This window comes from Pleurodeles waltl, chromosome 7, assembly GCF_031143425.1.
Source record: "Pleurodeles waltl isolate 20211129_DDA chromosome 7, aPleWal1.hap1.20221129, whole genome shotgun sequence".
Lineage (NCBI taxonomy): Eukaryota > Metazoa > Chordata > Amphibia > Caudata > Salamandridae > Pleurodeles > Pleurodeles waltl.
This window is the reverse complement of record NC_090446.1, coordinates 1498394237-1498408559: the sequence shown is the minus strand read 5'-3', so window position 1 is coordinate 1498408559 and position 14323 is coordinate 1498394237. Positions and strand designations below refer to the sequence as shown.

At 45.3% G+C, this 14323-nt stretch overlaps 1 protein-coding gene across 2 annotated transcripts in view; it reads right to left on the bottom strand.

Moving 5' to 3' along the window:
• KCNN4 (potassium calcium-activated channel subfamily N member 4) overlaps positions 1–14323 on the bottom strand; it is a 564485-nt gene that overhangs the window by 24669 nt on the left and 525493 nt on the right. The window lies entirely within an intron of this gene.

The window sequence follows — 14323 nt, the reverse complement described above, 5'->3', positions numbered from 1 at the left end:
AACCTTAACTGGTGAAGGAGATGAATGGTTGTCTGTTTATGCAGAAGACATTGGTGAAGTGAACTGGACTTGATAAGCCAATTGTCCAGATATGGGAAGACATGAAAGCTTTGCCTGGGTAGATGCGCTGTGACTACTGTGGGGCATTTTGTGAAAACACGAGGTGCAGTTGTTACTCCGATTGGTAGTACCTTGAACTGGTAATGCCTGCCTTGTATGACAAATCTAAGATATTGTCTGTGTGCAAGATGTATTGGGATGTGGAAATAAGCATCGGGTAGATCTAGAGGAGACATGAAGTCTCCTTGCTCTAACAGTGGTATTACATCTTGTATAGTGACCATATGAAAGTGTTCTGACAGGATGTAACAATTTAGTGGTCTGAGATCTGGAATTGGCCGACGAGAGCCATCTTTTTGGGGAATGAGAAAGTACAGAGAATATACTCCTGTTCCTTTCTGATGATTGGGAACTAACTCTATTGCTCCTTTCTGAAGGAGAACCTGCACTTCTTGATTTAACCGTTGTAAATGTTCCATAGAGAGTTTGTTCTTTCTAGGTTGTATGTTTGGAGGTGTTGTGATGAGCTCCAGCCAATAACCATGCTGGATAATATCTAACACCCACTGGTCTGTTATGGTTTGCCAATTGGAGAACAATTGTTGTAGACATCCCCCGACAGGCGTTGTGTGATCGGGAGGAATGAGAGAGAGTCATTGCTTTGGGGTGGAAGGGGTGGCACGTGTGGTGGCACCTCTTCCGCGACCCTTGGAATTGTTTCCTCTATATGATCATCTGTAAAAATCTCTAGAAGGGGATGATTAGTGTTGTTGCCTGAAAAAGGCAGAGGATTCTGAAGTTGTTTGCCTATTGCCTTGTTTGAAGGCATGTTTGAGAAAGGAGCCTCGGTTACGGGAAGTTTGAAGAGCCTCCATAGACTTTGCAACAACAGTGTCTTTTTTATTATTTTCTAGTGCTTGGTCCACCTCTGGACCAAAAAGGTGTTTGTGATGAAAAGGGGAGTTGAGAAGTGGTTGTTGTACCTCAGGTTGAAACCCTGATATACCCAACCATGTGTGACGTCATAAAAAAACACTGGAGTTTATCCCTCATCAACAGCACATCTAATAGAGTTATTAGATATTAACTTGCCCTCCTGTACAAGTTGTTGTGCTTTCTTTATAAACTCTTCTGGGAGATGTTGAAAATGATCTTCCATCTCATCTCAGTGGGCTCTTTCATATCTTGCCAACAGTCCTTGTGTGTTGGCAATTCTCCAGTGGTTGGCTGCTTGAACCCCTACCCTTTTGCCTGATGCATCAATAAGCTTAGACTCCTTGTCTGGAGGAGGTGCATTCCCAGAAGTTTGAGAATTAGCTTGTTTACGAGCATTGGAAACTACCAGAGAATCTGGAGAAATTTGTTCTCTAATGTAAGCAGGATCTGAAGGGGCTGGTTTATATTTTATATCAACCCCAGGTGTAATTATTGGAGCGCAAACAGGGTCTTTCAAAATTTTCCCTACATGCCATGTCATACCCTTTAACATGGGCAGGTAATTGAGATGCCCTATTGGTGGAAGAAAGGGTTTCAAAGAAGTCATCTTCTCTACGGTCCTTATGTAATAAGACATAGTGCTATGCAGCTTCCTTACCTACCAACTCATTGAAGGATGCAGTGTCATCTGATGGAGATGGTTTGGCTGGGTATAAATCTGGATTTGTATCCCCTGGTGGGTCAATGTCATATGTGTCTCAAGTGTCTAATGGTGGCTGCTGTGTGTCATCATCCCTCCCCTGATGTTCTATATAAGATTATGGAGAGCCTAATGGCGTTCCCTCTGTTCAATCTTCTTCTGCATGTGAGTGGTGTGGTGAATGAGGTGGAGGAGAGGGTGGTAAATGTGAAGTTATTGGACTGGTGGTGATGTCCTTTTTCTTTCTTTTCCGAGGATGTGGCTGTAGATCATTAGCTTCCTCAAATGAAGTCTGGCGTTTACAGTGAGATGGTTTTGCAACAATCCAGCCAGTATTTGGTTGAATATGGATAGTCTTTTGGTTTGGATTGAGCTTCTCCACCATAGTTTGTAAAATAGGCTCCGGAGCCGAAACATTTATTTTCGAGGGCTTGAGTTTCGGGCTGAAATGGTCGATGCTGGTGTTGTATGGATCGAAGGCACCTTAGGTGGGGTCAAGGGTGAAACTTTGGAAGCCAATTTGTGGGCAGAGTCTTTAGGCTTAGCCTTCGGTGCCGAGCCGGAAGGCAGGGCATTCTTGGCAACTGTTCAGTGCTGACCATGGCCTGATGGCAGTGGTGGACAGGTAGCCTTACTTTCGGTCGAAGCCGAATGTTTCTTTGTGGGTGTAATATGAGCCTTTGAACTCCCTGTGTGCTATGCCGATGGTACCTCTTGTGTCTGCACGCTGGTTTTGGTCTCAGACTTGGATCCAGAATCTGAAATGGATAAGGCCTCCCCTTCCGCCACAGAAGTCACCTGAAACTCTTCCTGTGGCTCGATGACCTGGAGACTGAAGATGTCTGGTATCTCCTTCAGTTCTTCTTGCTGCATTTCTTTTTGACACACGTGACAATCCCGCAGCGGTTTCTTTGATTGAAACGATTAACAGGCCTCATAGTTCTCCTCGTTGTGATAAACAAAGGTTACACACCATGTGCAAGTCTACGTGGGGATATTTGGCGTGACACCTACGACAAAAACAAAAAGGTGTCCATTCCATTAGCAGCACATTTCTCTTTGATACCGAAGGAGGAAAAAAGAGAGGCCCGACCGGGCAAGGCCTGAAAGCTGGGAACGGAGTTCGTCGACTCACCGAAGGTGGTCTGCGTCCCGAGTTTGCAGTATACAAATTAAAAGCGAGTGAAAGCAATACGGACGAGTATGGGATTCTAGGTTGGTCTGGAGAGAGCCCGAAATGGTCTCGAACCGGAGCACCAAAGAACACATCCAAACCCATTGGTGGAAAGAAAACAATCTAACAATGGAGTTGATTCCAATGAGCAGTATCACGAGAGGAGGTGTCACTTTATCTCGTGACTCTGACTACTTCTTCAAAGAAAAACAATTTTTACACATATGGACCCAACACTAGTGGGCAGAAGTATGCAAAGCATGTGTATCTACAGCCATACATGCCCTTGAACACTAGTGGGCATATTTATGGAAAGTGGTGCTGCACTGAACGCAGCACCACTTTCCCTGCGCCCCTTAGTGCCCCCCTTCCGCCATCATGTGTGTGTGGTATTTAAAATACAGCACACCATGGCGCAGGGTAGGGGGCAATAGCGTCATTCAATGTGACGCTATTGATGTACTCTGCAGGAGTAGCGCCAAACTGTTGGCACAACTCCTGCAGAGTACATAAGGGCCCATTGTAACCATTGGTGTGCCCCCTTTTTACACCTGCTCTGAGCAGTCGTTAAAAGTGCCGTTAAAAAATGGCGTAAGGAAATCTCAAAGATTTCCTTGCACCATTTTTTCGGCCCCCCTGATGGGGGAACGCCCCCTTTGCATACATTATGCCTGGCGAAGGCATAATGTAGCGCAGAGAGTTACAGAGCATGCATTGCTCCACTCAATACGGCACAGGGATTTCTGCCTCATAGGGCCACATTAACGTAAAAAATAATGACTCTAATGTGGCACAAGGTGGCACTAGGGGATTATAAATATGCCCCTAGGTTTCTAAATCACTAAAAGTATTTATAGATATAATATGTATTACAGTTCAGGTTTTTCCACACATTATTCATAAAGTTTATTAATAAGTTTCAGTTCTAGCATGTCGAAGAGCTATCAACAGCCGTAGAGAGGAGGTCATAAGGGGATTTGCACAAGGTGTATGAGCTGTTTCATTAGAAGTAGTGGACTGGAATAGCACTTACAGAATGCTAAAATAATATGTTCTTCTTGATATCAACAACTCTGCAGTGTAGTTTGAGTCTGTCAGGAAGAATACTCCTCTGCATATTGTGTCTCTGTTTTCTTCCCTTGTCCAGTTCACCTGTCCAATGATCTACTGCCGACGAGCCTAGATCATCAGTAGGTTTAGAGCGATGAGGATACTAGCGTCTCTCCTGCTGGATCTGCAATGCCAGTTTATTGCAATCCTGCAATGCTGCTGTGTCTTTAGAAATAGCACGACCTGTTGACTTTGCTAGTGCTTGGTGTTAGTTTGTGCTACTAAGGGTTTTTCAAGGTTTTCAGAGCACAAACGAAAGCCTTACCTAATTCAGACAAATGCATGCTTTTTCTTATATCATACATTAAAACAGCAATGCTTGTCTACATTTACATGTATATGTGTATGAATCTACATGAGGTTTTTTAGCATGTATATGTAAGTCATTGAAAAACACAGTGAAAATGATGCTATAATCCCAGGGCAAAATCTAAAAACTGCTTATATTTACCAGATTTGACCCATGAATGAACCATAACACATGCATGCCACGCATGTCATAATCTGACACATGACGTCACTGATGATATCTCAGATGAAATAATCTATGACATCACTGGAGACATCTGAAATGACATCTTTGTTGAATTCTTTGTTGAAGTAACAGAGATGTGCAGATGTGACATCACCAGTGACATCATCAAATATATCACTGTCATGCACTCTTATACCATAGAAAGGCCAGAAGGTAATATCCAGTGTATGTCATACAGGTAAAGAGCATTTTATCGTCTCAACTCACCAACAATGGATCATCATCAAATTTCAGAAGGAAATGCTCGACAGAGTACAGTCCTCTGGCTGATTTTCTTACAAATACTATCTCGATTCTGGATAAAAATTAATCTGGCTGATAGTCCTCCATGTTTTAAGTTTTACTCACACACTGGGGAATTTTCAGATCCCTCCAAACTCATGCACTATGTTGTTGGCCAACACACAATATGGTCTACGCTTATGGCATACATTGTTTTCACTCTGGTCCACTGTCACCCTTCCACTGATTAACTGAGACAAAAATTTGCTTAGTTTTGAGGTCTCTAAACAGTGCATGGTACTCCTGGCCATGAGCAGTGCATGGGGGTGTGAGCTTTGGTTTAACATGTCAAGTTAAATTTCATGCGCCAAATGTCGTTCAGGTTGGCGAGTGGAAAAATGTTTACAATGCTGCATTTGTCCTCTGAATTAGTCCCTCCTGCTCTGCCTGGCATTTGGTGAGTAAGGCATTGGGCTGATCTAGCTACGCACTGTCTTCTTGGGTGACCCTCAGTTTTGTAGGAATCAAAAGTCCTGATTTTGCAATGTGTTTATTAAAAGCCTTATTTGCCTTTTGAGGCTTTAATGTCATTTTTACAAGCATCTTAGGAAACACTCAATGGTACTGTCCTTAATGCAGAACATAAACCTTAAAGAACTCCAGTCCTAATCTTAATACTCAAGCCATGTGGGTGCTTCACACTCTAATTACATTCACCTAAATACCACACTTTCCTCACTGTGATTCAGGGAGGACTTCAAGCAAAATAGCTGTCACTGGGCATCACTGCCAGACAAGAACACAAGTCTTCAAACTCTTTGCATGGCATGCGTCCCATCAGTTAAAAAACATCTTCCAGTATTCCTCGCGACCATTCAAAAGCATCATCCCTCTATCATACTGAGAGAGATACACCCAGGAAGCCAGTCACAGAATGCCCCACGTAGTCCAAATAAACTTAGGGAAAGAGGAAAGAGCATATGTCTGGTTCTAATGGCCTAAAGCATGCAAACACAGTCATGCAGAAATTATATTTGCATGCATTAATACATTAAAGTCTGAAGTATTCACTTTCACAGTGTGTATGTTTTATTTATAATTTTGCTACTTTAAACAGTTTTCTAAGCTTATTTTTTTACGTACAATTCTTCAATCTTCACCTGGGATTCCATGCTGAGCCATAGATTTTCAATTGTCTTATTAGTGGGTATTGCTAGCTAAGATAACTCCCGTCTTACAAAATTGTTAGATTATCATAACCCCTTTATAGACATATATTGATGACATGTACAGGCTATGGTGACTTCTTAAAAAACATTTCACAACCAACCAACCACAAGAGAGTGGAAGGATGCAACAGTATAAATCTATGAAATGCCTATCCTGCAAAACAAAAACTTTTTGACACCTATCTGAAAATCTAGATGCCTCTATCAGAAGAATAAGGGGGTCATTCCGACCCTGGCGGTAAAATCCGCCAGGGCCGGGGACCGCGGATGCACCGCCAACAGGCTGGCGGTGCATCCCTGGGCATTCTGACCGCGGCGGCCCTGGGGAATCCTCCGCGGCGGCGCAGCTTGCTGCGCCGCCATGGGGATTCCGATCCCCTTACCGCCATCCTGTTCCTGCCGGTTTTGGCCGCCAGGAACAGGATGGCGGTAAGGGGTGTCGTGGGGCCCCCGTAACAGGGCCCAACCAAGATTTTCAGTGTCTGCCATGCAGACACTGAAAATCGCGACGGGTGCAACTGCACCCGTTGCACCCTTTCCATTCGGAGCCGGCATCCTCGTGGAAGGGGGTTTCCCGCTGGGCGGGCTGGCGGGCGGCCTTCTGGCGGTCGCCCGCCAGCCCAGCGGGAAAATCAGAATTACCGCGGCGGTCTTTTGACCGCGCAGCGGTATTCTGACGGCGGTACTTTGCTCCGCCGCCCGCCAAAGTCAGAATGACCCCCTAAGTTACTTATCTTTGGTTTCTGGTAGAGACTATCTAGCCGCGGATTCCACACCTTCGGATTACCGAAGGTAGGCGACTTATTCTCAGATGTGGGTCCTGTGCTTGCTGTATCATTGGATTCAAGCTGCACTTCACTGAAGAGGCCCAACAAAGCTGAAACTAGTATGGAGTTGGTTGTCTTCTTGTTCAGACAAGAACAAGGCCTTAAGGCTATGGGTATTTGCTCCTATTGAAGCAAGACCAAGAATGATTTGCATTTGTTGATCTCTACTTGTAATGGCAAAGTCAGCAAAAAAAAAAAAGATCAACTGTAATGTAGCCAGTATGGCTGTCAGTGACTAAGACATTTTCAACCATTCCACCCACTGTGTTTCTTAATTTAATGTAATGTCAAAATTGTGATGGATATGCCTAGACTAGCATCCCGTACTTCCTGTGCAACAGGATTCCAGCAGCACCTCACTGCATGCATGGAATACATGCATTTTCGACTACAAATCAACCGCTCCACAATCATCCCAGGCACCCTCGCTTACTGGCTCCCAGGACCACGCACCACCTTCAGTAACCTCCTCAGAGACTTCATTACTACCATCGGCGTTAGATCCAATTACTTCTTATTGCTCGGCGACCTCAACTCCATCACGATGACCTAAAGGACCCCAACACCACCACTTTGCTGGAACGTTTTGAGAACATCAGACTCACACATCTCATCATTGGCCTAACCCACAACACAGGGCACATCCTTGATCCCATCTTCACAGCCAGCAACAAGATCACCTTCAGCCACCTACCTCATCCTGCTCACGTTGACAGACCACTACCATGAAGGGAGGAGGTGGGGGCGAAGCGAGGGGAGAATCAGGGGAGAAAATAGGAGTCAAAGCAGAAAAAGCAGCAAGTCAAATGCAACAAATACAAGCACAAAAAATACTGGCAAAGAGTAACACAATGGGCAATGAAATGGCAAACCAGCCATCAACTTCGGCCCCAAGTAGAACAACATAGCAGAAGAGGACTGAAGCTACACCATCAGATCCAATCAGCCTATCCTTACAGACGACCTACAGAACGACCTATCAACAACTGGATCTCAGACTGCACCAACACCTTGGCTCCCATGAAGAAGGTCAGACATACAAGAACTCGTGCTGAAGCAGAAGATGGAGAACCAGCTGAGACACCTACATATCCATACTCAAAAGATGCCATTTGTAGGAAGTTGCCTTAACAAAGGTTAAAGCAGATAATAGTAATGCTCTCTTTGTGTGGTCAAGCACTTAGGCTTACCAGAGGGTAGTGCAAAGCATTTGTTGTACACACACAGGCAAGAAATGAGGCGCACACTCAATGACTAACTCCAGGCCTGTTGCTTTTATATAGCAAAAATATATTTTGTCACTTTATTACTAGAACCAGAAGAATGTTGCTGCAGGTAAGTACAGTTGTCAATATGTATCAGGCATATGTATCAAATGTACTTTGTTTGGTTTTTGAAGCTTAAGCGGTTTAAAAGTAAGTAACACTTTTCTATTTCAAAAGTTGACAGTGCAATGTTTCATAGGAGTCAATAGAGTCCTAGGGGGCAGAAGTGTTAGCACAGTTAACAGGTAAGTACACCATGTATGATTCCAGGCTGCAGGGGTTAGGATGTCCACAGGTAAAAGTTTAGGCTGACCTCAGAAGTGCACTGCCAGCAACACTGGGCCGGCTGGGTGCATAGGTGAAAGTTGGTGTTGGGTTTGCAGTGGAATCCTAAGAGGAATGGGGGTGCTCGGTAGAAAACAGATTTCAGGTAAGTACCCGTGGTTCCAGGACAGAGGCCTGGGGGTGTTTAGGTCAGCACCGGGGGTCCACAGGATCATACCAAACACACACCCTCAGCAGCACAGGGGCGGCTGGGTGCGGTGTGCAAACACAGGGCTGGGTGCCCAATGCTTTTCAATAGGGGAACCCAGGGATCACAAAGGATGCTGCAGGCTGGGTGCAGGGGGCCGATTCTGGGAAATCAAAAGCTGGAGAGGCAGAAGAGGCTCCCGCTTGGCGTTGCTGGACAGTCAGTCAGATTCCCAAGGCCAGGGGGCTGCAGGTGCAGGGGTCTCCTTGGGCGTTAGAAATCTTCATTGGATCCAGCCTGCAAGCGTGGACTCAAGGTTGAAATTGCCTGGGGACCTTCTCTGAACCGGTGGGCCACCTGGACTTGGGCCGTGGGCAGTAGGTGCAGAGTGGGCAGGGCTCATGGATCCCAGGCGGTTCTGGAGTCCTTTTGGAAATTTCTTCTGGACAGGGCCGCTGTCCTCTGGAGTTCTTGGTCCTCTGCTAGGCAGGCAGTCCTCTGGGGGTTTGTAAAGGTCACTGGTTCTGCAGGATGCATCGCCTTCTTGGAGCAGGGGTCTTTGAAGCTGCAGACAGGCCGGTAGGGCTGGGGCAAAGTCAGTTGTCATCTGAAGTCTTCACTGCTGGGGTCGGCTTAGCAGTCCTTGTTTCTTCTTGAGGTCACCAGGAACCTGGCGATTGAGGTTCAGGAGAGCCCCTAAATACTAGATTTAGGCGTGTTACAGGGGTCAGAGGGCAGTAGCAAATGGCTACTGTTCCCGAAGGTGGCTGCACCCTTCTGGTACCCCCTCCCTTTAGGGAGGGGGCACATTTCTAATCCTATTGGTCCCTACCCTCCAAAACAAGATGGACGATTCTGCAAGGAGGGGGTCACTTCAACTCTGGACACCTTAGTGGTGGTCCTAGCTGCAGTGGTCACTCCTCCCTGTTTTGCCCAATTTTCTCAATAGACCGGCCACCAAAAAGTGGGGCTTGGTCTGAGGGGCGGGCATCTACACTAGCTGGAGTCCCCTGGGGCACTCTAACAGGAGGCCTGAGCCTTTGAGGCTCGCTGCCAAGTGTTACGTTCCTGCACCTCCACCCAGAGCAGGATTTGTTTCTGACCCCAGAGAACACAAAGACGCTCACCTCATGGGGTCAGAAACTTGTCTGTTAGCGGCAGGCTGGCACAGACTGGTCGGTCCTGCACTAAAAAGATGGGTAGAAAACAGGGGGCATCTCTAACATGACCCCTGTATGCATTTTACAATAAATCCAACACTGGCATCGGTGTGGGTTTATTGTGCTGAAAAATTTGATACCAAACTTCCCAGGCTTCAGCAGAACCATCATGGAGGTGTGGAGTTCCAAATGACAACTTCAAAGCCCATGTACTCAATATGGACACATTGCACTCACAATGTCTAAGAATGGATTTAGACAATGTAGGGGCATATTGCTCATGCAGCTATGCCCTCACTTGTGGTATAGTGCACCCTGTCTTAGGGCTGTAAGGCCTGCTATAGGGTGGCTTACCTATGCCACAGGCAGTGGATTGTGGGCATGGCACCCTGAGATGGATGCCATGTTGGCTTTACCTTTTTCTGCCCACCAACACATACAAGCTGCAATGGCAGTGTGCATGTGTTTGGTGAGGGGTCCCTTAGGTGGCGCAATACATTCTGCAGCCCTTAGGGATCTTCCCTGGTCACAGAGCCCTTGGTACAACTGGTACCTTTTACAAGGGACTTAGCTGATTGCCACGGGTGTGCCAATTGTGGAAGAATGGTACAGTTTTGGCAAAGAACACCAGTGCAGGGCCTGGTTAGCAGGATCACAGCACACTCTGTCAGGTCAGCATCAATATCAGGCAAAACGTGGGGGTAACCATGCCAAAAGGGGCACTTTCCTACACCATGCACAGATCAAAGAAGCTAGCAAAGCTGCTGTTGTGCTCAGGGTAGAATTCTGCTCAATTCTGGCAATGAACTCTTTAACATCGTGAAAGAATTCACTAATCCAGCAGCAGCCTAAAATACAATCATCCCCTCACAGGTTGTTTGCAAGATCTTTCTTTTTTTTCCTCAACAAAATGCTCAAGATCTACACCAACTTCACACCCCAACCCACCATAGGAGACACCATCAGCCACCGACCAACCACCGGCAGGAGCACCCACCGTTTCCAAATTTAAACCCTTTCACCACAGAGGACACCACCAGAATCATGCAGACCATCTACTCAGGGATCCCCACTACTCCTTGCTCTCAGCAAATGTACTGCCAGGGAAGCACACTGATCAGGGCCAGCCTTACTACCTCCATCATGAGTGAAAACTTCCTGGATAGCTGAAAACTCGCAGAAGACACAGCTCTCCTGAAGAAACTCTCTGCCACCCTGAAAGATCTCAGCATCTACAGGCCCATCGTGCTCCTTCGTGCTCCTTCCTTTCCAGTCCAAAGTCCTGGAGAAAGAGATCAACAAGCAACTCTCTGCCCATCTTGAACGTCAGGGCTCTGCAGAAATCAGAGCATGGAAACCACATTCCTGACAGCAACAATCAACATCTGGTCCATCATGGACAGAGGAGAAACCGATGCTCTCTCCTGCTCGAGTCGTGTCAGACTTCAACAACGTCTCCTATGGCACCCTCATCTCCAGACCCAAGACTCTAGAATGCAAGGGCCCGTCCTGAGTTAGATGACTTCTTCTCCAACAGGACTCAACAAGACAGATGCTACACTTTTACAGCTGAACACAAGAAGGTAGTCTGCAGAGTCCCCCAAGGGCCCTCCCTCAGCCCAACCCTGTTTAACGTATTCATGGCACCCCTTGTCTGCATCATAGGAGCCCTGACATCAACATTGTCTCCTACGCTGATGACACTCAACTCATCCTCTTCCTCACTGACACAAGCACCACCAGAACCAATTTCACCTTGTGCTTCTCCAACATAGCGAACTGGATGCGAGAGAACTGCCTTAAACTCAACACAAACAAAACGGTGATGCATAAGGAGGAAGGAGCGAATGCTTAACACTGGAGGGGCAGAATCTGCATTACTGCTACCACAGCATCCTAGCTGAAGGAGCATAAGTGCACACTGCGGTGGTGGGCGGGAAATGTTATGTTGTTATAGGGGTGCAGAAACAGTACTGGCATGTGTGAGTGGATAAAAGGGAAATATAATATGCAATTTACTGTTTTTTTTATTGATCTCCCCTGGGAGGTGGATGGATGAAGATTGATATGTGGATTGTATTTTCTGCAAACACCTAATAAAGACTGTTTAACAAAAAAACGGTGATCCTGATTTTCGGTAACAAGAGCTCCCCCTGGGACTCCTCCTAGTGGCCACTCAACTTAGGTTCCATGCACGCCCCCACATGCCACGCCAGAACCCTTGGCATTATCCTTGATGACCACCTCACAATGAACAAACAGGTCAACGCTGCAATTGCATCCTGCTGCCTTATCTTCAGAAAGCTTTAGACAATTTTCAAATGGCTCCCCGTGCACACAAGATGAATCATCATCCAGGCCCTCATAACCAGCATCCTCAACTATGGCAACATTTTAAGAAAGAAAAAGAGGGCTTCTGAACATATTGTATGGAGGGGGGCTGATGCAGGGAGGACTAAATCAAACAAAAGAATAATAACCACCTGTTCTATAGGTTTACAGCTTGCACTATTCAAGACTTTTAATATGTATGCATTAACATTTTGGGGATCTAAAGATTGGAATATACACAGCAAGATGAAATGATCATTATTACTTAGGTTTAAAAGTTATATTTATTAGATATTGTATATAGAAAAGAAATGAAACATCCAAGTGTTTAATGTATATAGGAGATACTGCGTACTAGAATATATTAAATCAGCACCATGTACATGTATTGTGAATTTCTTCTAAGAAAACACTTGAGTCATGATGTGCACATCCCCCGCTGTGTTCCCCTATGGTTTTTAATTTGGTGTGATGTATGGTGTGAAAGTGGTAAGGTGGATGAATATTATGAGATATGAGCGAATGAAACAAGATTCTACTATTTTAGTGGATCTATGTTGGGAGAATGGTGATTAGGGAAGGAGTAGCCACGTGACTGAAATATTATCAATCTTTTTTTTTTAAAGTAGGGTGTGTAATTATGTTTATGCATAAAAAGGAAAATTATTTTGAATAATAAGATAATGTGTTTTGGTAAAATAAATTAAAAAGGAAATTAAATGTATTGGACATACTTATACTGAAGATTTGGCTCAACACTTATATATCGAAAAGTACTGAATTCTTGACCAGTGACAACTTAGTGTAACTTCTTACCTGAGGTATAAAACCCGGAACTTACTGAGAATACTAGCCTCTTTAATGACTCCTGACACTTGAATGAGGAAGACATTGTGATTCTGGGTTCCTGCCCCTCAGTGGTACAACATAACAACTTTTGTCAGAGGGGTGGATAAACTGTTCTGGCCAAGCAAACACCCAGAGCGACACACACCTTGCACAGCCTATACTTTTACTGATGAAATGAATGTGAAGAATTGAAGAATTGTGGACTCAACTGTTGGGGCACTAAACAGCCAATCATCGAAGGTGGGCATATAAACATTGATCTACAAAAAGTGACAACCTACTGTTAATTGTTAAGGGAATCTATAAATGCTTTCGAGTGCACCAAGGAGACCGGTAGCAAACCTGAACCAGAGAGGACAACCTGTGAGCGCCCTGCAAAATTCTCTAATAATCGTTATTCGACCGTATCACGCCAAGCAGAACAAGACCCCCTCAAAAGGCAAATACCTGTGGTCTACGGAAAACACTTAAAAAGTGCTTGTTCACCAAGCATTGACTGCTGGGACTGCTGAAAAGACAGAATAAAACAAGCATTAACAGTCCAATGGGCCTCGCATTTGCTATAAGCTTTTCAAATTCAATTCAAAGTGCCATGACCCCAATGAGCATGAGCGCGGAGAGACACAGGAACAAAAAGAAGTTCGCTCACAGTCAAAGGTATCGGCGATCGTGCAATTACAGAGGCAGTAACAGAACCGCCCCAAGGCGGGACAAATGAAAAGCATTTACCAATGATAAGAAAGGATTTTTGAAAGGCAAGCCCACAAACGAGTTAAAGTGATGGGCGTGCTGGGGGCGTGGTTAAGGCCCACAATTCTTACAAAAGGTCAAAGTGCTTGCGCTCGACCTAAAAAGGCATCTGTTCAATGCTTCTCAGAAATCACATCTGAGTGAGCGAAGACCTAATAGGGGAGTATTCCAAATCTTTGCTAGTGCGACCGGAAAAGCTCTGTCACCGAATTGCGGAGGCTAATGAGAGGACAAGCAGCTGAACGTAAAGATGTTGTAGGATACTAATTTTTAGGCAAAGAAACACGACAATGTTGATAAACAGCTCGATGTACAATAATATTTCCTTTGAAGACTGCCTGACCTCTCACAGGGAGCCTATGCAGCTGAGACAACTTGGACGTGATATATCTACTTCTCCACCTGTGAGTGATTACCTTGCTGCCAAATTTTGAACAAACTTAAGTTGGTGGACGAGAACCTTGGGGGAAGCCAAACATGTCCCACTGCCATAGTCCAGCCTTGACTGACTTAAGACAGCGTCTATGGTGATGTAACAATCCGGTTTAATAAATGGGAATACAGATCGTAAAATGTTCAGATACCAAAATCAGATTTTGGAAACATGATTGACCTCGGTTATTAGCCACTGATTAGCATCTAGCTAGCAAAATACCTAAATTATGGGCAAAAGCCGAAGAAGTGGGAGATTTGGTTATAGTCT